Source organism: Symphalangus syndactylus, chromosome 1, assembly GCF_028878055.3.
Source record: "Symphalangus syndactylus isolate Jambi chromosome 1, NHGRI_mSymSyn1-v2.1_pri, whole genome shotgun sequence".
Lineage (NCBI taxonomy): Eukaryota > Metazoa > Chordata > Mammalia > Primates > Hylobatidae > Symphalangus > Symphalangus syndactylus.
Window position 1 is genome coordinate 33,243,054 of NC_072423.2, and position 22,659 is coordinate 33,265,712.

General features: G+C 36.9%; 1 protein-coding gene and 1 pseudogene across 2 annotated transcripts in view; one reads left to right on the forward strand and one right to left on the reverse strand.

The window, feature by feature from the left end:
• DCC (DCC netrin 1 receptor) overlaps nt 1-22,659 on the reverse strand; it is a 1,203,407-nt gene that overhangs the window by 236,317 nt on the left and 944,431 nt on the right. The gene's annotated exons all lie outside the window — the stretch shown is intronic.
• Nucleotides 5,352-5,511, forward strand: LOC129461821 (uncharacterized; annotated as a pseudogene).

Genomic DNA, 22,659 nt, shown 5'->3' on the forward strand with positions numbered 1-22,659 from the left:
TTCAAGCTGAAAACGAAAATACAAATGCAGATATTAAACCTTAGAACAAGAATTAGAACCTTTTAATTTCCAATTAATGTTTTGCTGTAACTTTGCCGAGTGACCATCTGTAAGCCTTTTTTTTTTTTTTTTTTTTTTTTTTTTTTTTTTTTTTTTGAGACAGGGTCTCTCTGTGTCATCCAGGCTAGAGTGGAGTGCAGTGGTGCAGTCAGGGCTCACTGCAGCCTACACCTCTCAGGCTCAAGCGATCCTTCCCCCTCCTGTGGGACTACAGGCAGGAGCCACCATGTGCCCGGCTAAATACTTTTTGTATTTTTTGTAGAGACAGGGTCTTGTCATGTTTTCCAGATTGGTCTTGAACTCCTAGGCTCAAAGGATCCACCCACTCACCCTCCCAAAGTTCTAGGATTATAGGAGTGAGCCACCATCCCCGGCAATGAGTCTAATAAGTGATCTGAATCTCCATGTACATACTGAAAAAGAGAGAACAATTGTGCTTAGTATGTCTACCAAATGTAAATCACTTGATAAGCCTGGAGAACTTAATTATACTATGATTACATGAGTAATAGATTTTGACAATTTTTCTTTATCACATTTGAGGATTTCCAGTGATCGCTTAAATTATTCCCACATAGCCAATACCTTAATATCAATGCCAAGCAGCAATTAATTAATATAATCAGTTACACACTCAACACACCAGGAGGGAAACCCCCTGAATGGTTATTATTCATCTTTGGAAGTGATTTTTATCAGTTTCATTCATCCTCATCTGTAGGTAGCAGCTAAGTTTATTAGCATCTTTTGTGCTTTCTCATTGATTTCAAGCGTCAGCAGATTGCAAAGATTCTGGTAGTTAAATTCTTTCTTCTTAGGTTCTTTAGTAGATGATACAGCTGGAGGCTCCAAATTATATTGTGTTTTAGGAAGTTAAATGAAAGCATTCAGACATTCTTTTCTTATTTAACGGTATAAGGCATCTTATTTTCTATATGAGACCTATTTTGCCACTGCCCAGTAGTTCAGACTTTATTTCCCATTCCCTCAGCAAGCCACCAAAAGCTGTCGCTGTTACGGGAACATTTTTTAAAACAACCTAGCTTTCATGGGCAACCCTGGCAATGATTTTTATTAAAAGTACTTAACACATGACCTTTGACTTTTGAAAAATCAATTCTAGTAGCTGTGACTTGACTTTTGGTCCTTTTATTACTTGACAGGGAGAAATTAATCCTTATCACTTGCAGTGTTCTATCCGAATCAAGGAATAATTTCGGTTTTCTTCATATTTGGGAAAAGAAGAGCTGCAAAATTTAGCTTCCTCTAATTCCTCCAGCCCCTCTTTAAAATTATTTATTTGCCAAGTAAACCTGACGGAAAAGAGTTAATTGATTTAAAACAAAGGGTGTCACTGGCCAATCTCCAAACTGCCTGGGATAGTCCTGTCCAATTCAGTGATGTGGTGTTAGCCTTTTCCTGGGATCCATTGAAACATTGCTTTCTTTTTTCTCCACTGTAGGTGTATAGGAGTAGTAAGTGAGAAAACAGGAAAAGAGGTTGATAAGCCCACCACTCCAATTTTTTCTCAGAAGCCACATCTCATAAACTTATTATATTTTTAACTCCACATCTCCCACCGCACACTGGCATTCTGCCTTACTTTCTCCAGAGTGACCTTCAAGTGAAGACAAACCCGTTTTGATCCTCGCCAAACACAGTCAGTTACTCTAGCAAAAAGCCTTTTTTAAAAAAGATGGTTTTATCTAGATGGAATTCCCATAGAAAGCTATGAAGGGCACTCTGAAAGTTCTTGCAGCAAATAAGAATGCCTTGGCTGGAACATAGCAGGAATCTACGTATCTTGAAAACTAATTTAAAATCAGTTTTGGACTTCTCGTGACTTGAATCGCACAGGAAGTTGCTTTCAGAGTAAAATATGCTCCCAGTATGCATGAGGCCCTGAGGGTTTTCATTAAAGTGTGCCCATCAGTACTTTGAAATAATTTATTTTCACTGAATCCCTTTTCTGCCCAGTTATGTATATTTCCTCTGACACTACCCTAATTCCGACCTTGATTTGTCTATTGCCCAGAATATTGCCATAGCTAACTGGCGCCCAAGCCTCTACTGTCACACTGCTCACACCCATCTCAGTTCCCTTTCTAGTCAGTGTGTGACCCTGAATGTGCAACATAAGCCTTCAGAGACTGAGTTTTCTCATCAGCAGTGTGAGCTAATAGCAGTCCCTCCCTTGTAGGATTATGGTACAAATGAAAGGAGACAATGAGAACGTGTGAAAGTTCCATCAGAGTGCTGGCACATAATATTTATGTAGTAAATCAGAACTACTTTAAGGCAAACCGCGAGGAAAAGGGAACAAGAAAAAGAGAGACTGACAGTGAGGTCCAGAGAGCCAGAGATTGAGAGATTGAGAGATCGTGAGGGTGGCAGGTAGGAAGAATAAAGAAAAGCAGAAGTGGAAAAGAGCAGGAAGGAGGAAGCAAGACCATGTAGAGTAGCAATGCCAAGAATATGGGCCTATTTATTTGTGCACTGACCTGTGAACTGAAAGGAGCACTGAGAGAGAGAAATTGTCTAGGAAGACTTTTGTAACTTCTATTCTATGAATATTTATTGAGCAACTTCCTCTGTGCAGGGTACCATTCACATTTCTTACCGTACCAAATAGAACCTCCAGGCATGGGTAGTGAAGAAACCTTGGGATACAGCAAAATAAGAGATCCCATATAGATTTTTGGAGGTAGACCTGACAGGATTTGGTGAATTATTGAATGTCAAATGCAAAGGAGAACAAGTCATCAAGAATGACAGGTTTCTGACATAGGCAATACGGTAGATAATAATGCATTTACATGGATAAGGTTTTCTGCAAAATAATCCACTTTCCAAAAGAAAAAAAAAAAAAACAACACTGGACTTACCTACCAGATTTTCAACAAATGGAAACACTCAGAGGATACAGAAACAAAGATTACCCAAATGGATTCATTCTGTTTAATGTTGTAAAAGGCAGTTTTCAAATTTCATCATTCAGAACAAATGTTACACTCATAATCTCAAAATTATAAAATAGCAACATTTAATGTTTAACTTACAATATCTATCTAAATACTTGGTAAACATTTCTATAGATCCTGAAAACATCTAACTGAATTTCAAGCTAGAACATAAATATCTATGGAAAAACTCTATTATGTGTATTTGTAAGCAATTTTCATTAACAATTTTGTCTTTTTATAAACTATGTAAACCTATAAACTTATTTTACTAACCCAGCATGGATATGATAAAATGTCAATAAGATATAATAAAGGCCTATATTTTTTCCTACTGTTATATGCTATTTTTGTTGACTTGACATATTTTTAAGTTTATCATTATATATTTATAATTTCTTGTATTAAGGGAAGTTAGAAATTTGGGTAGAATACTAAAGTTGAGATCTGTAATTTCATGTAGACAACTGTTAGACAAAATGTATCAATGTGATACATTTCCAGAGGGAAAACTCTGACATTACTATGAGGTAACTATTTGTGCAGTAATAAAGTATGTTTATGTGCACATTGAGTAATATTTGATTTTAAATAAAATTTTATGAAGATGTCTTAAATTGAAGCAAGAAACGTTGCTTTGTTAAAAAATAAAGGCTAAGCTGTTGTGATTTTATTTAATAGCTTGAAAATGATACAAACATTTCTTCATCAATACATTTATATAGTTGTAAAACAATCTTATCTTTTTCTTTGCCCTGCTGGCCCCTGGTTCTTATAAACAGTGCCAGTGGAACTCTTACCCAGAGATTAAGCTCTCCTTTACCTACTCTGGGAGAATCCCTTCCCTGGTTACGTGAAAAGGTAAGCCAACCTGGGGCAATTTCTCAGATGATTCAACTTCAAATCAAATAATCTACTTTGATTTGGGTCCCAGCTCTTGTAACAGGGTTTCTCTGGTGGGGACACTGCCTTGTTTCTGGGTGAACCCCCCTTCATTTTGTTAATCTGCCAGGTCCCTCCAAGACATGCAAGGCTGAGTCCTCCAGCAATGACTGTCTCCTCTGTGACTCTATCAGAGGCTGGCAGAGTTCCCTTCCAACATACACCACCCTTTCTGAACTCAGGCATGTTACCTGCTTTAGCGCTCTGAAGCAGCAAAACGTTCTAGCCTTCTGATTCACAACCAGAAATGTCTCTCCAGTCTTTTTTGACTCCCCTATCAGGCATAACCGCTTTCTACCACTCCACTTCTCTGGATACTGTCTTTTTGAATGACAGCCTTCATCACCTCACTTCTTCTGGTTTAAGGCACAGCCCTCCTGCCACTGGCTCTGAACTCCATGCCTGTTCATCCCCAAGAGCTTTTTCAAGTGTATACAATCAACACAATTAGGGTTTTTTTTTAAAAAAAATCATGTACACCAGTAAGAAATATTATCTGAATTATGCTCCACTTCTTACATATTCCGTTTTTATATTTTTTAGCCAAACTCTGCTAAATTTAAATTGATTTTGGGAAAATGACATGCCACCACTTTTCTCTGCTCCTTTAATCTGATTCTTGGAACTCAAACTTCACAATTCTAAGGGAAAAAAAAGGAGAAACTACTAACTTATCCAACCCACTTCATTGTAGAAGCACAGGGGACTTGAACCAGCAAATTAGGGTCAAATAGGTTTCCAAACCTTCAATGTGAGATCCCCAAACTATGACTGTTCACAGAGACACAGGAAGCCCAGTGGAGACTAATAATTTGACAGTCTGGTAGGCTGGTATTTTGCACACTTTCAAAGTAGTATATAAAAAACTACTTCTTAAGTTATTTAAATATGAAGCTCGGAACTCTATCAGGAGAAAAGTGGACAATAGCTGAAGGTAGCCCACAGACATCTCTCTAGTGATGAGGTTAATTCAACTGTAGCCCCAAACTTGCATGTTAATTCTGGACCATAAACACTAGTGATCCCTGGACACAAAAAGGGAGGCAAAAGACACCGGGGCCTACTTGAAGGTGTAGGGTGCGAGGAGAGAGGGGAACAGAAAAATTAACTATTGAGTACTAGGCTTAGTACCTGGGTGACGAAATAATCTGTACAACAAACCCCTATGACACAAGTTTACCTATATAACAAACCTGTACATGTACCCCTGAAACTAAAATAAAAATTTAAAAAACACCAGTAATCTATTTAAAAATTTAACTCCAAATGTTAAATAAATCTCAGATCCTGGGCACAGCTGCACAGAAACATATTTGAGGCCTTCTTAATTTTTATATCTGGTGCGGTGCTTAGAAAATCTCATTAGATGTTCTGTCTAGCTGCATTCCTATTGCTTCTTGGCTTTTTGGCTAAGATCAAGTGTAGTGTGCATTTCTAAATCATTTAGAGAAAGGCACATAAAAGGTATTCAAGGACTATATGAAGATGGATGCATATTGTTCTACTCTCAGCTTTTCATTAATTTGCTAAGTGACAGTAGAAATTACTTACACAGCTGCATCAATTGTACGTATTACAACATTATACCTATCTCTCCCTAGTTATTGAGAGGTGATCAATGAGAAAGGGCTTAGAAAATTGAAAACACTACAAAATACAAAGTTTTGCTCTTATTTTAGTTTTCCCATGTCACGATTGTCATGATTAGCAGTAGGAGTAGTATGGATAACTGTTTTGAAACACAAAATGACATTAAAAACTGAAGCAAGTTTTAAAATAATTAAGTAACAAGTCACTTTGGCCTCACACGATTGGGTTTCGCAGACATAAAAATAAATAAATGGAGTGATTCTCATTGTGGCTGAATTACCTTCATAAATACTTAATCTGATTGCAACGATTAGATTACAAATCTCTGAGAAATGTTCTTTTGCTTCTCAAAGACCATTCAGCATTGTGTAAAGATTTGTTTTTTTGCTTTGTTTTGTTTTGTTTTGTTTTTGTTTTTGTTTTGAGATGGAGTTTCACTCTTGTCAACCAGGCTGGAGTGCAGTGGCACGATCTCGGCTCACTGCAAGCTCCACCGCTCCACCTCCCGGGTTCAAGTGATTCTCCTGCCTCAGCCTCGCTAGTAGCTGGGATTACAGATAGCCACCACCATGCCTGGATAATGTTTTGTATGTTTAGTAGAGACAGGGTTTTGCCATTTTGGGCAGGCTGGTCTTGAACTTCTGACCTCAGGTGATCTGCCCACCTCGGCCTCCCAAAGTGCTAGGATTACAGGCGTAAGCCACCGTGCCTGGCTGAGGTGGTTTTTTTTAAATAGTAAATTTTGCCATATTCAGATGAATGACCCATAGAAACATCATTTTTTCCACTGATTACCACAGCTCTATTCGAGTTGGTTCTCAGATACGTAACCATATATGGTTTCTATTATGGGAAGAAAAATAAAGAAAAATCAATTAATCCTTCCTGCCAGCTGGGCTTTCTTCGCTAACTAAGAAAACCAATCTAATATTCCTAAACTGACTAAGAAAATGACGCCCAAATGTCAGAGTATAGCCCAGTTTACAGGAAAAAAAAGGGGGGTGGGGCCCAAAGAATAAAAAGACATGAAAAGAAAGCAGTGAGGTTGGTGTGTACCTAACATCTTCTTTTTTCAAGTTCCTGGATTTAAAATAGCATTTTTTTATCTGATAATTTTCTATGCATAGCCTAGTAGCCAGGCTTGTTTCTTCTAGGTCCTAGAAACTGGAAATGTAATTTCTAGGAGGTATTCACGTTTTGACAAAATTCCATTACAATAAAGCAATTTGGTTGTTCCCTAGAGTTCATGATAAAGTGATTTTACGAGTAATACATTTTGGAGTTTGTCAGTATCAATAGACTTAATTCTCCAGTGCCTAAATCATTCCTTAGAAGTAAGCTGGATGTTGAGAAGGGCTTATTAACTCTTTCAGATCACTAGGTCCTTTCTCAGACTATTCGTTTCTACTAAATAAAACTACTCAAAGCAATATAATATATTTGATGTAGGAACTAGACCTAAGAAAGCTGGAATAGAAATACATCCGGGGAGTTATATGTAAAATTACACCCTAGAAAGCCATAAGACAATAGGCCAGTATATAATTTAAGGCAGAAAATACAGTGTTCACTTATTTCTTATTTCCTTTGTGTTTTGGAACATGGAAACTAAGATAGAATTTGAGCAGTAAGGTGAGTAGTACAACTTGAGAAAAGTTTATTTCACCAGATATTTAAGCATCCTGAGTCAAAGAGAAAGAAAGTTTAAATACGATTCATGCCATATAAAAATGGCAACTATAGGATAAGATGCATTTATCAAGAATAACCACTGAGATCTTAGGGTATTATAATAATGCACTCATGATAAAATAATTGTGACAAACAAATTTGGGCTCTTACAAAATGAAATATTAGTTTATAGACTGTATAACACTTAATCAGAGAAAAAAAATGACATAATTTTTACAATATCTTATACTCCAATATCTTTTTTCTTTTTTTTTTCAAGATGTAGTCTTGCCCTGTCACCCAACCTGGAGTGCAGTGGCACCATCTCAGCTCACTGCAACCTCCGCCTCCCGGGTTCAAGCAATTCTCCTGCCTCAACCTTCTGAGTAGGTGGGATTACAGGATCCCGCCACTACACCTGGCTAATTTTTGTATTTTTAGTAGAGACAGGGGTTTCACCATGTTTGCCAGGCTATTCTTGAACTTCTGACCTCGTGATCCACTAGCCTCGGCCTCCCAAAGTGCTGGGATTACAGGTGTGAGCCACTGCGCTGGGCCCCAACATCTTTTTAAGTTAATAAACCAGAACTTTTAAAATTATTGTCATAAAATGAGTCATAGTGTTTGATGGGAGAAGTATAATTGCAAATCAACTTCTTCCTGTACAGAACCATGCCCTTTTTACTTTTTTGCTTTTATATACAGCAAAATTTAGGTATGGCCAATATTCAGGGATAAATATGTACAGCTGGGTCTTTAGTAAATAAGGAAATAAGATCTTGTGAAGAAACAGTTTTCTTTTATGAAACCACAGAAGTGGCTATTAACAGAGGCCTATCTTCAAGCAAACTGTCAAATTAGGCCCCAAGTAATTAATCTCTAAAACCAGCAGGCTTTCAATCTCAGAGCAGCCATCTCAAAGACACGATTTAACATGTAATTACATGGGACATTACAATGTATTTATGAGGTCATTTGTTACAATGTACAGTAATTACAGAGTACTTACATAGCTATTTATGTTTCATAAAATGAAGTGAGACTAAATATTTTAATTGTTTTGGAGAAATAAGGAAAATATTTGAGTTCCAAATGTCAGGTAAGATTATAGATCAGATTCACATAACTCATGTTAACAGCAGGCTGCTTTCAGAATCACAAGTGTTTTGTGGCTTTCTCCTGTTGGAAATGAAGATTTCAGGCATCCTGACAAATATTCCTACCAGGGATGAGGTAAATGGAATTGTTCTCTCTCTTTGATCTTCAGGTAATGCCAGATGATAGACCAATAATATGATTTACTATTTACACTTTACATCGAAACCATAAATGTTCAGGTGACAATAGAATTGCTGGATTAAAAATAGTGTCATGTACAATGCTTTCACAAATAGCATACCATGCAACCAAACAAGGATAAAACACCTGTCCTTGTGTTTTTCATTTCTGTTACTTTGAATCAAATGGTATTTGCTCAGATTTTTGGTCCCTCTCCTCAAGCACACAAATCTAAATCCATTCTCATTTTCTGAAAAAGAGAACATTTTCAGGAAACTTTTTGAAGTAGTTTTCTCCTAAATTTCTTTCCTTTATCCCAGTCTATACTTGGAAATTTTTATTTAGCTTAATAGGTGACTTTTGGCAGCTGAGAGAAGAGATGTTACATCTGAAGTATCATGTCAGATGCACAATCAAGAGATCTCAGTAGTCTCAAAATTACATGGCTGGTTTTAAAAAATAAAAATTAAAACACTATTTTTGGATGGTTAATGATCTTTTTTTATTAATGTCTGCAGAAAATCTCACTATAATTTACATTAGTCTCTTTATTAATTTGTTCAATAAACATCCCAAATGCTTGCTACACTCTAGGCATGGTGCTCAAACAGGCATATTCAACTCAAACCCTTTCCTTGAAGAACATGACTGATTCTTTCCAGTGAAAGATTCTATAATGCTCTTGGTAAATCAGGTTTACTTAAATCTATTAAGATAAATAGATACCATACTATAGTCCCCTTTTGAGAAAATAAATTCTGGCTTTGTACAGAATTTATGCCTCTAAATTAGAATGATTATGATTTGATCAATCATGAAACACAAATAACATTACCCAGTCTTTGCTTACTATTGCTGTCTCCTATTCGTGTGATTCAATGGTTAGAAACTGCAAAATAGTTTTCAGTTACGATGGTATAGGTAAAATGTTGCTTTCTAAACTTGAGCCTATATTGCAAATTTCAACAATGATTTTTCAAAAGGAATAAATATCAAACCTTTTTTTGTCATGCAGATATTCTTACCACCAAATTGTTATAAATACGTGAACTAATTAATGTCTGTAAAGGCTGATCAGCAGGTTGACAGTGATACCCACTGCAGCCTCCTGGTAAATCAAGGATTCTATCATTGTTTAATGACTGTTACATTCCTATATAATGGTCCTAGTATTTGCCAAATCCGGATACTCAGAACCCACACAACCATCTGCAGAATGTGGCCTGTTAATATGCAAATAAACCAATTAAAATTCACAGACTCATTCAACAGCCAGTCAGGTCAATTCTGATCTACTGTACCAATTTTATTTATACATGCAGAAAGAGCAAGTCTATTCTCCACCAAAGATCAGACAAGTTAATGAGTGAGAGAGTAGTTGCGAAAATATTCTCAACAACTTATTCCAACTTAAGAACAGCTAGAGGTAGTTTACTTTTGAAAAAAGTATGGGTAACTATCAATACTTCAATCACTATTTCAATTAGATATGCAATCGTTCTGCATCTAATTGATTAACAATTAGCAGCACCTGTAGTTGGCTATAATTTTAATTACTGATTGCATTAGGGCTCATTACTTAAAATTATATCTGCACAAACGCCACTAGATTATAAAGAAAAGAATAAAACTATTCCAAAATAATTACTCTATTAAAAGTGAGATTAAAGCCAATTAATAAAATATTTTAAAAGATTTTTATTTCAAGCAATGTTAATAGATTTTCCTTCAATTATGCAACATGGAAATAAATCGCCCAATGATCATTCTAATGTAACTAACTTGCCATTTTCCTGGGAGACCAGGAAGTAATTCAGAATATGCCATTGTCCATCAGAACAATAGGTATTAGGAAAAAGATCCTAGGTAACAATAGATAAAATTTCTAATCTGCTTTAATAAATATTCATGTTCTAGAAATGAAAAGGTTTGTTGATCCTTTAATCAAGAATATGTCAGACAAGTCAATAGTCATTGTCAAAGAGAGACCTTGAATTACTTTTTTATGCACAATAAGAATCTAAATAATTGCTCCAAACACAGTTTTTCTAAAAGAGAAAGTCAATTTTTAACTAATATACCTTAAAATCCGGCAATAGCGACAAAACATCCTGTATGCAGATGATGCGTGTTTTCATGATGGTATTGCAAGAGAGGGTTTGTAGCATATTAGGATTGCATATATGCTCAAAGAACCAATAAATCTTCTAAACTTAAAAAAATCCTCTCTAGTTCTATACTATACCAATATAATATTTTAAGAATCAATGACCTCAAAATATGGATTGAGGCAGTGGCTACTTTTTTAATAGTCTCTTTTGTTATCAATAAAATGTTTCTGCGAAAGACTGTTTAACAAACTCAGAGAATTTAATATTTATAATTTTTAAAAGTTCTTTGTTATAAAAGTTTTAAACAGATACAAAACTAGGATAGTAAGAAATACCACTGTACAACCACTATGATGACTGTGATTAAAAAACACGTAATAACAATATTGGCGGCCGGGCGCAGTGGCTCACGCTTGTAATCCCAGCACTTTGGGAGGCCGAGGCAGGCGGATCACGAGGTCAGATCGAGACCACGGTGAAACCCCGTCTCTACTAAAAATACAAAAAAAAAAAAAAAAAAAAAAAAAAATTAGCCAGGCATGGTGGCGGGCGCCTGTAGTCCCAGATACTCGGGAGAGTCTGAGGCAGGAGAATGGCGTGAACCTGAGAGGCGGAGCTTGCAGTGAGCCCAGATCGCGCCACTGCACTCCAGCCTGGGTGAGAAAGCAAGACTCCATCTCAAATAAATAAATAAATAAATAAATAAAATAACAATATTGGCAAGGATGTGAAAAAAATGGAATCTTCATACAACTGGCTGGTGGGAATGTAAAAGTGGCTTGTGGGAATGTAAATCAATGTTGCCTCTTTGAAAAATAGTTTAGCAGTTCCTCAAAAGGTTAAAAATAGAATTAAGAATGACCCAGCAGTTCCTTCCCCAAGTATATACCCAAGATAATTGAAAACATACATCTACATAAAAACTTATTTACAAATGTTCATAGCAGCATTATTCACACAATAGCCAGAAAAAGTGAAAACAATCCAAATGCCCACTATCTGAGGAATGGGTAAACAAAATGTAGTATATCCATACAATACAACATTAATTTAGCCATCAAAAGGAATGAGGTACTGATATATTCTACAATATGGATGAACCTTGAAATATTATCTCAACTGAAAGAAGCCACTCATGAAAGACCACACAGTGTATAATTCCATTTATGTAAAATGCACATAATAGGCAAATATACAAAGACGGAAAGTAGATGAGAGATTGCTTCTGACGGGTTGGGGGAGGGATTGGAAGATGAGAGGTGAATGCTAAAGAATACAGAATTTCTTTTAGTGGTGACAAAATGTTAGAAAACTAATGTGGTGATGGTTGCATAACTTTAAATGGAAAAATGGTATGGCATGTAAATTAAATAGCATATGTGAAGATTTTACAACTGGAAAATTTCACCACCAAAAAAAAGAATAGTATAATGAGTCCCAATATGCCTATCACTTAACTTCAAATTCTCAATACATTGCCAATCTTGTTATATATATGCCAAAGACTCCAGATAGACACTTTATTTAAGGAAATCCTAAATATTTTTGTAGAGTTGGAAACACCCCTACATTTGTGAGTCTTGCCATAAATGGGAGGCACTTTCCAGAGGGAACCTAAATCCAGCCTGTTGTTTTCCTTCATCATGGATATGATGCCCTGTATGCGTGGTACTCACAAATATTTGAAGACAGCAATGGCGATGCACTGGACTAAATAGGGCCTCTAGAAGAAGGCAGTATATACAGAGCAATGAGTCCCACTCCATTGTATCAAGTGCTGTCTCTAAGGACATCTAGAAAGTCAGGCACAATTAGAGGCTAATCCAATTGTGTATTAGTCTGTTTTCATGCTGCTGGTGAAGACATACTTGAGACTGGGCAATTTACAAAAGAAAGAGGTTTATTGGACTTACAGTTCCAAGTCACTAGGAGGCCTCACAATCATGGTGGAAGGTGAAAGGCACATCTCTCATGATAGTCAACAAGAGAAGAGAGCTAGTGCAGGTAAACTCCCATTTTTAAAACCATCAGATCACATGAGACCCACTCACTATCACGAGTACAGCACAGGAAAGACTTGTCCCCATGATTCAATCACCTCCCACCAGGTTCCTCCCATAACATGTGGGAATTGTGGGAGTTAAAATTCAAGATGAGATTTGGGTGATGATATAGCCAAACCACATTATTTCACCCCCGGCCCCTCCGAAATATCATGTTCTCACATTTCAAAACCAATTATGCCTTCCCAACAGCCCTCCAAAGTCTTAACTCATTTCAGCATTAACTCAAATGTCCACAGTCCAAAGACTCATCTGAGACAAGGCAAGTCCCTTCAACCTATAAGCCTGTAAAATCAAAAGCAAGTTAGTTACTTCTTAGACACAAGAAGGATACAGGCATTAGGTAAATGCAGCCATTCCAAATGGGAGCAATTGACCAAAACAAAGGGGCTACAGGCTCCATGCAAGTTCGAAATCCAGCAGTGCAGTCAAATCTTAAAGCTCCAAAATGATCTCGTTTGACTCCATGTCTCACATACAGGTCATGCTGATGCAAGAGGTGGGCTCCCATGGTATTTGGCAGCTCCACCCCTGTGGCTTTGAAGGGTACAGTCTCCTTCCTGGCTGCTTTCAGTGGCTGGCATTGAGTGTTTGTGGCTTCTCCAGGTGCATGGTGCAAGCTGTCAGTGGTTATACCATTCTGGGGTCTGGAGGATGGTGGCACTCTTCTCATAGCTCCACTAGGCAGTGCCCCAGCAGGGACTCTGTGTGGAGACTCAGACCCCACATTTCTCTTCTGCACTGCCCTAGCAGAGGTTCTCCATGAGGGTCGTGCCCCTGCAGCAAACTTCTGCCAGGGCATCCAGGCATTTCCATACATTTTCTGAAATCTAGGTAAAGTTTCCCAAACCTTAATTCTTGACTTCTGTGTACCTGCAGGCTTAAAAACGTAGAAGCTGCCAAGGTTTGGGGCTTCTGCCCTCTGGAGCAACAGCTAGGGCTGTACCTTGGCCTCTTTTAGTCATGGCTGGAGTGGCTGGGGTGCAGGGCACCAAGTCCCTAGACTGCACACAGCAGAGGGACCCTGAGTCCAGCCCACAAAACCATTTTTTCCTCCTAAACCCCTGGGCCTATAATGGGAGGGGCTGCCACAAGGTATCTGGCATGCATTGGAGACATTTTCCCAATTGCTTTGGGGATTAACATTCAGCTCCTTGTTACTTCTGCAAATTTCTGTAGCTGGCTTGAATTTCTCCTCAGAAAATTGGATTTTTTTTTTCTATCAAATTGTCAGGCTGCAAATTTTCCAGACTTTTATGCTCTGTTTCCCATGTAAAACTGAATGCCTTTGAGAGCACCCAAGTTACCTCTTGAATGCTTTGCTGCTTAGACATTTCTTCCATCAGACACTCTAAATCATCTCTCTCAAGTTCAAAGTTCTACAAATCTCTAGGGAAGGGGCAACATGCTGCCAGTCTCTTTGCTAAAACGTAACAAGAATCGCCTTTGATCCAGTTCCCAAGAAGTTCCTAATCTCCATCTGAGACCACCTCAGCCTGATTTCATTGTCCATGTCATTATCAGCATTTTGGTCAAAGCCACTCAACAAGTTTCTAGAGAGTTCCAAACTTTCTCACATTTTCCTGTCTTCTTCTGAGCTTTCCAAGCTGTTCCAACCTCTGCCTGTTATCCAGTTCCAAAGTTGCTTCCACATTTTTGGGTATCTTTTCAGCACTGCCCTACTCCCACTACCAATTTACTGTATTAGTCCATTTTCATGCTGCTGATAAAGACATACTCGAGACTGGGCAATTTACAAAATAAACAGGTTTATTGGACTTACAGTTTCACATGGCTGGGAGGCCTCATGGTCATGGCAGAAGGTGAAAGACATGTCTCACATGACGGCAGACAAGAGAAGAGAACTTGTGCAGGGAAACCCCCATTTTTAAAACCATCAGATCTCATGAGACTTACTCACTATCACAAAAACAGCACGGGAAAGACCCACCCCCATGATTCATTCACCTCCCACCAGATTCCTCCCACAACATGTGGGATTGTGGGAGTTACAATTCAAGATGATATTTGGGTGGGAACACAGCCAACCCATATCTATCTTCAAGTTATTTAAAAGAACAAATACAGTCCATGGGGAAATTCCTGGAGGTTTCAATCTCAATCCTTTTAGTGATTCTTACATAACAGAACTATAGGGCAAAACATGGGTCTAGCCTATATAGGGTATTCTTTCAGAGGGTTTGAGGAGATGCAGGTAGGGGTTAGGAAAATGCCACATACAAATGAATGGTTAATCTTAGCATAAAGTTTATGAAAGGTCTTGGGAAAATAATAATTTATATGCTTATTTGCTCAAGCCCAAGAAAATAAAATGAGAATATATGGAATGTATTCATAGCCTACGAACTTTTCATCATAGTGCTTATCACAGTTCAAAGTTTCCATTGATCTGTTTATTTGTTTTTTAGCTCCCTAGAACTTAAACTCATGAATTTTGCTGCTGTCTCTTATGAAGCAAGGTAAGTCTATAATTAGCATTGACAAAGTCATACCATAGTTCATGAAAAAATTTGAGTACATGACAAAGAAGTGATAATCATGACACATGGTCTTTGTTTTTGGAAAATTGCAGATTTGAAATATATACATGTTCTTACATGTATTGATTATATACAATTGTAATCCTGGCCTATGTTTTAATTTTCCTTTTTATAGAATCGTAGAAGTTAGACAGAACTGGATACCTTTGTTGTGTTCTGAAGAAAGCCTCGGTGAGCAATGGAATAAGCATAAAATAAAGGCTAGCTTTTAATATTCTACTTTAAGTTTTATTTCTATGTATTATCTATTATCTTTGCTTTCCAAATTACATTGAAATATTATGAAAACACATTTAAAAAAATACAGGTCAAATCAGTAAATGTTTCCTTCCTATATTAATGTTATAATTAAAGACCCTGAGCCTGAAAGTTCTAAGACAGAGAGAGAGAAATAAGGGAAGGAAGGAAAAATGAAGAAAATGAGTCCTTCTTTCTTTCCTGGAATAGAACCCAATACACTTGTTTATGGCCAAACAGAAGGCAACCTTTGTCTTGACTATCCTATTTTATCATGTTAAACCCAACTTACAGGTAAACATTTTTATTCTAAAATTCAGGGTTCCCCTTATTCATCAATTATGGCTGAATGCTATTCTTTTTGCTTTAAGCTTTATGATGCATAAGAAATATTGAAACGCTTGAACAAAAATATTTCCTCACTCCTGAGTTGCCTGCAGGTTACTTGTAAAAACATTCACTTTGTAATAATTAGGTCAGTGCTGACTTACTGATTCCTTCTTTTCTGTCTCCTTTTATTCTTTTGCTCATTATTGAGCTATATAAAGACTATGTGATATAGTCAGTGAATATTCCTGGGAAAAGCAAATGACCAAAATTCACCAGAGAACATTCTGCACACATCGATTTTCTTTTTTTTAGGATTAATGACTAGGGCCATTTAGAGCAGTCCTTTAAATTTGGTAACCAATGGCATTTGTTTAATTAGAAGTCTTTTTCACTCCCTGCACATATTCAGTAACATGAGGCTGAGTACTGTCATCTGCCTATCTTATAACTGAGAGATAAAAACAGATTCCTTATTTTAGCTTATTCCCCACTTCAAAAAACATGAATATTTTTAAAAATTGTCCTTAAAAGTGACAGATAATAGGAAGGGTATGGAGAGACATTAGCCTATAGAAATGACAAAATCCTAATGTTCTACGCTTCTATAATGCTTCAGTATAATAAACTCCAGATGTTAAATATTTTCATTTCTGTTTCCTTGCAATAGTTATTTTGCAAATGAGGACATGAAGGCAAAGTTGCGATTGGTTCTTTGGGTATGAATTATACAAATCACTAATTTTCTAAATCTTGACTTCAGAAACTCTCCAAGAAGCCTTCTTGCCTCTTATGTATGAGTTAGCTAATCTGGGGGAAGGAAGATGTTAAGGGATAAAAAAGGAGATGACACTCAAAATCATTGGCCCTACTTATCAGATGCTCTTGCCTGGAAAACAGTGTGGTAGAGGCAGGACAGTCTTGCAGTCAGCATGGCCTGTGTTTAAATCCCAACTCGGCTATTTACTAACCACGGGACACACCTGTGCCTTTAGCCTTGCTTTTAAAGTGGGAATAAAAAATAAAGCAAAAACAACAAAAGAAAAATCTATCAGCAAATAATAACCTCACAGGGTCCTCATGTGAATTACATATGATATTTATCAATGTGAATTATGTTGTAGGTAGTGAAAAAAAGCCATTTCTTTCTCCCTGGGAAGTTATCAGTATTCCTGAAAAGGCTATAAGGAGAAATTGAACTCACTATCTAAACTAAGGGTGTTTGTCTTAGTTTTGAAGTTATTTTTCTTCAGCCACAATTCTCCAAGATCTCTCACTTTATCCTACCCCAGCGTAGCTGTGTGTAAGATTGTATAATTCTGTCTTTGTGTAATAACCAGATGTATATCTTTTGGAGAATTCTACTGCAACTGCCAGCCTGGTGAATTCTGGCGGTATACTGGCAAAGTGCCTCTCAGGCAAAAAAAAAAAAAAAAAAAAAAAAAACCACATAAATAGCATCTGCCAATTTCTGTGGGGTAAATACTTCCACCATGGCCAGTTGCAAACTAATAACAGTTTAGCAACTGCCTTGCAAAATTCCTGCGTATTTAACAATGGGCTCATATAAGCCAGTCCCAGCCAGCTCCAGCACTTATCAAAAAGGAATATGAAGTCAGTTTGCTAGCAAAAGACACAAGTCCGGAAGTTAGAATGGGACAGGTTTAGATTGAACAGTACCTTAAAATTGACTGCAAGGTCCTTGGGGACAAGGCCTATGTCTGATTCTGCATTTTTATCTTCTGTAGTTCTCAGCAAAAGAAATATTTATGGATTAAAGACTAAAATTCAGTCATGCAATATATTGTGTGTGCGTGTGTTGACTTTATATAGTCAGAATTTCTATTAAAATCAGAAAAGAGTTACATGACATATCAAATTTAGTTAGAGAGAAACCGTTGGATAATACCTTAAGCCTAGCTCTAGTTTACTGGTACTTGTAAAACCATTAGGATCATGAAAATATATTTAAAAAATGGAAAGTTGATGGCAAATAATACTGTTCTGTAGCTATATTTAATACTCACATATATTGTTTTCAATTATACAGTAATGCTTACATACTACATTGTGCTATAAACATTTAAAAAACAGATCTTTTATTAAATCACAATTTCAAGATTCTGAGCATCTTCCAAAATAACCCCTACTTATTCCAAAAGAATTCATAACATTTTGCTGGTATCTCAGCCTCTTCTGAGGAGAAGTTATTCATAGAGAAGACTGCACACTGCTACTTTTTCTCTATATAAATACATATCAATATTTAACCTGAAATTGCAAGATAGTTAATCTCTTAGGTTAGATCATATGAAATGGCCAATAATCAACTTTTTTTTTTTTTACCTACAAAAATGCTAATTCCATACAGTTCAGTCTACTAGAATATTTTTTATTCCTCATCTAGTCCAACCTTTTCAGGTTTTAAGTGAGGAAACAGAAGCTTCAAGGATATTTTAGATATTTTAGCTAGGATATTTTAGAAAATTTTCATAGTGGTTACATTCAGAGCCAAAATTAGTTGCTCCATTTTCCAGTATGTTCATTAATAGTGATTTTGAGAAAGAGAAAAAATATTTCATACCAGAGAAAATCTATCACAGAGAAAGCTTCTGTGCTGGAAGCTTGGCAAGAGTATGAATAAAACAGGGTGGCTCATAGGAAAAAAGAAAACACCCAGTAACTCTAGAGCGTGTTCCTTCATCCTACCCAAAAAACTTCTCAAAGAAATTTAAATCAGGTAGATGTTCAAAATTTTGAGATTAGGAACAAGATTGGAGACTGAAATGTGGAATAGCTACTTTCAGTAACTTCATGACATTTCGGTTTTTCAATATATTGTTGCCAAAAAAAAAAACATCAACAATAAAACCTACAAATGTCTCTGAAATGTAAACAGAAATGAGACTAGGTTACTCTAAAATAAATCTCCAACACAGGGAAAGAAAAAAATACTGAATATAAACATCAGTAGAAAATAAAAATAACAGTTTGCTTATAACTAGATTACTTGTGCTAGACCTTATGCTTTATATCTATTCATTTAACAAGCACAGGCAGTATCATGAAAAAATTAGCCCATAGGCTTCAACAGAAGCCTAGGATTTTTTTAAAAAAACTTTTGTTTTAGGTTCATGGGTATATTTGCAGTTTTGTTATATAGGTAAATTTTGTGTGATAGGGGTTTGGTACAGATTATTTTGTCACCCAGGTAATAAGCATAGTGCTCAATTGTAGTTTTTTTATTATCTCCCTCCTCCTACCTCCCATCCATAAGTAGACCCCAGTGTCTGTTGTTCTAGTCTTTGTGTCCACGTGCACTCAATGTTTACCTCTCACCTTTCTAAGTGAGGATTATACAGTATTTGGTTTTCTGTTCCTGCATTATTTCACTTAGGATTTTGGCTTCCAGCTCCATCCATGTTGCTGCCAAGAACATGATCTCATTCTTTTTTATGATTGTGTAGTATTCCGTGGTGTATATGTATCATGTTTTCTTTGTCCAGTTTACCATTGATGGGCATTTAGCCTAGGTTTAAGTCACAGTTTTTTGTTTTTTTTTATTATACTTTAAATTTTAGGGTACATGTGCACAACATGCAGGTTAATTACATATGTATACATTTGCCATGTTGGTGTGCTGCACCCATTAACTCATCATTTAACATTAGGTATATCTCCTAATGCTATCCCTCCCCACTCCCCCCGCCCCACAACAGGTCCCGGTGTGTAATGTTCCCCTTCCTGTGTCCATGTGTTCTCATTGTTCAATTCCCACCTATGAGTGAGAACATGCGGTGTTTGGTTTTTTGTCCATGCGATTGCTGAGAAAGATGGTTTCCAGCTTCATCCATGTCCCTACAAAGGACATGAACTCATCATTTTTGATGGCTGCATAGTTTTCCATGGTGTATACGTGCCACATTTTCTTAATCCAGTCTATCATTGTTGGACATTTGGGTTGGTTCCAAGTCTTTGCTATTGTGAATAGTGCCACAATAAACATACGTGTGCATGTGCACATGAAAAAATGTTCATCATTACTGGCCATCAGAGAAATGCAAAACAAAACCACAATGAGATACCATCTCACACCAGTTAGAATGGCGATCATCAAAAAGTCAGGAAACAACAGGTGCTGGAGAGGATGTGGAGAAATAGGAACACTTTTACACTGTTGGTGGGACTGTAAACTAGTTCAACCATTGTGGAAGTCAGTGTGGCAATTCCTCAGGGATCTAGAACTAGAAATACTATTTGACCCAGCCATCCCATTACTGGGTATATACCCAAAGGATTATAAGTCACAGTTTTAATACTTAACAGCTGTCAGTTCTTTGGTGCATGCCATTTACCTATGTGTGCCTCACCTTCTCTCACCACACAATGGGAGTAACAACACCAACTTTGTCGTGTTGTGAGGATAAAATGAGACAATGGATGTAAAGCATTTATGCGCACCTGGCACATGATCAACCCTGTTTCAAATGACTTTAGGGCTAAATGCTGAGTCAAAAATTGAATTCTCAACTGAAAGAAATGAAAATGAATTGTTTTAAGGAAAAATCATCAAGTCGCATCAATAGGCTTTCCTTTTTAAAAAATCCTGAAGGGCTTTTGAAAATTAACAGCAGGAAAGGAGAGGGAGTAGAGGGAAAAGAGGACCTACAAGACAGAGATCCTGTTTTACCTCTACCTCATTAATGCAGAGACAATAATAATCTTGTGTCAACTAATTCTAACAGATCCCTTTATAATAATTCTTGATATTGCATACAATAGATATAGATGGTATGGTGGGCTAAGTTCACATTTCCCACATCTAAGAACCACATACAAAAACCTTGCTGTGTCAATGTTACTCTACAAAGTGAATATATTTTTCCAATATGAAAGAAAATATTTCTTTCCATATAAAGGAAAATTCCAGTCTTTTCTAGAAAATGAGAACAGCACATGTTCTCACATTCTAGCCTCATATAATTTCCAATATGTGAATGAAAGCACCATGAGGTTAATTATTCAGATGTTTTAATGCACACTGTGCCAAATTTATACTGTTCCATTTTAGTTCAGGTATTGTGCCATACATACACTACTTGTCTAGTCATATGCCTGTGAATATATTTAATTTTTCTGTTATTAAGATCAACTCCCTTTAAAGAAAAACAAAATGTCTGTTGCAATCCCAATTATCTGTGTATGAACAGAATACCTAACATAAAAGAAGCCTACAGTCACTATTATTTATCAAATAATAGCAAAATCATTTCAGCCAAGACCCAGAAATACGCCAATTTCTTTTTCTCTGGAATCCTGCATGGAAACGTTTCAGCAGCAGAAAATTGCTATCCCATGGGCTCTCATCATAGTCGGTGATTTTACAAATATGTAGAGCAAAAACCCAGAGTTTCACCTGGCTGTAAATATGACAGCATGACTGCTAATCTGCTCTGTGACTGAGACACTGTGGAGCTGAGCTTTTCTGTACAGCGAGGGCTTTATTTCTCCAAATGATCAAAGGATCACTTGGGCACAGTCCCTTGGAAGAGAGGAGATTTCACTGGGAGACTAGCTCACTGATTTTCTGCTTAATTGTGTCATCAAAACTGCAAAAGGGAGGAGATGAAAGGACAGGAAACCAATTCTTTAACATACCTGTCAGAAATTGAATGAGACAAACCATTCCATAAGATCTTCTAATTTTGCCAAAATTATATCTACTGTCAATTATTGGAATGTTGAAGCAGTAGTAACATTGAAAGTGCTGGAGGAATACTCAGGTTGTGCTTGCATTCAGAAAGCAAATGTGGTGAGTGTGCGGAGTAATAAGCAACACAGGATCCTCCTTCTCCAGCTGGGACCACAGGCATGTGCCACCAAGCCTGACTAATTTTTGTATTTTTAGTACAGATGAGGTTTCGCCATGTTGGCCAGGCTGGTCTCGAACTCCTGACCTCAGGTGATCCTCCCGCCTTGGCCTCCCAAAGTGCTGAGATTATAGGCGTGAGCTACCGTGCCCGGCCCTGTTTGTAGTAATTTGGAAAGAGGCACACAATATTAATCTTTGAGAAATTAAAATGTATTCCTGTATATGTGTTGAGAGTATATATTTATTTGTTTACATTTCAAAAAACGTGTATGCACTTACACTGCCACATTTCAATTCTCTTATCTGACTATCTTTTCTTCATTGCCTCTTCTTTCTCTGGTACCTAATGCTGACTATGTTGGTTTTGTTTTAGGATGCCCTCTCTTTGTGACTACTTTTAAATTATTTCTCATGGCTTCAAGTACCACCATCAATGGGTACCCTGTGACTCTATGGTCCTGGTTCCTATACTGACCCAAGTTCCATAGTAAAATTTCTCATTGCTTTATCAATATCTTGAACTCAATGTTTCTTTACTACCTTAAACCCAAATGTCAAAGATCTTACTTATTTCTAATGTAATCCCACTGTCAATTTTGGCTCTTTCTTCTCCCAGGCTCCTTTCTACTCAAGAAGGCATGAGGTCCCTTGGATTTTACTTTCTAGATATATCTCAGACCCATCCCTTCATTTCCATCTGCATGATTATTAATTATACTGGTTCAGCTTCAAACATCTCTCGAGTCACATTAATAAATTCCAGCTGGCCCATGATTTTATGAGGTCACATGGCATTAGGAATGCCCTACCTGGAAAGGTCAGTAAGGAGAGAAGGACATTTAGAGTAAGGTGGTTTTGTGCTTATTTTCCAGAGAATTTAGAAACAAATTATTGTTTATTGACTCCAGTCAAAATAAAGCAAGAACAATGGAATGAGAACTAGAATATGTGATCTGTCTAAATACAGATAGTGATGTAAAATGTGAA